Raw genomic sequence first — 956 nt, forward strand, 5'->3', positions numbered from 1 at the left:
TATATATATAAACAAATAGTAAATGAGTATATGCATATATACGTACAGGTATGTGCATACCGACATTCACCTGTATGTATAGGTGCATATCTGGGTACAGGACATTACAAACAAAACAGAGACGAGAAAACACACAAGCCACATAGAGAACATTCTACTTCATCAGCTACCCCCGTTTTAACACCGGCGTTTCGAAGAGCTGTGTTAAAGCAGCAGGTATATATATATATATATATATATATATACCTGCATACTGTGAATCATGTGAGCCGGAACATCCTATATATAGTCAGAAAGTCAGCAACTAAACAAGCAATTCCACCAAACCTTCTCGATGACGAGCAAATATTTTTGAACATTCTAAGAGTTAAAAAGCTAGACTTATCAAGGAGTATGTGTGTATGTGCGTGCGCGCGTTTGCACTCTGATCGAGTGAATGGCCAACTTAGTGAGCATGTTACTTTTGGAAAATTCTTCATTCTCCAGATTATCTCCTTTTCTCCTTTGGAGTTGATCCAAGTTACCAACAAGCGATTGTCCTACCTTCTCTGGATGCGGTGATAGTGTATTCGTATTTGATAGGCCCTAATTCGTCTTTATTATTGAAATATATGCAACTGGTCACACTGAGTTGTCTTATCTTGTTTCTATTTCATGTCTGTGTATGTATGCGCGAGTGTGTGTAAATGCATGCACGTATACACATATATATATATATATGCATGCAAGTATGTATATTTCAGGAGTGGTTATGTGGTAAGTAGCTTGCTTACCAGCCTCATGGTTCCGGGTTCAGTCCCACTGCGTGGTACCTTGGGCAAGTGTCTTCTACTATAGCCTCGGGCCGACCAAAGCCTTGTGAGTGGATTTGGTAGACGGAAACTGAAAGAAGCCCGTCGTATATATGTATATATATATATATATATATGCGTGTGTATATGTTTGTGTGTCTGTGT

At 38.9% G+C, this 956-nt stretch overlaps 1 long non-coding RNA gene across 1 annotated transcript in view; it reads left to right on the forward strand.

Annotated features, from left to right (window-relative positions):
* The window catches only part of LOC128247610 (uncharacterized), a 127,720-nt gene that overhangs the window by 113,618 nt on the left and 13,146 nt on the right, over positions 1 to 956 (forward strand). The gene's annotated exons all lie outside the window — the stretch shown is intronic.

The sequence above is a fragment of the Octopus bimaculoides genome, chromosome 4 (genome assembly GCF_001194135.2).
Source record: "Octopus bimaculoides isolate UCB-OBI-ISO-001 chromosome 4, ASM119413v2, whole genome shotgun sequence".
Classification (NCBI taxonomy): Eukaryota; Metazoa; Mollusca; class Cephalopoda; order Octopoda; family Octopodidae; genus Octopus; species Octopus bimaculoides.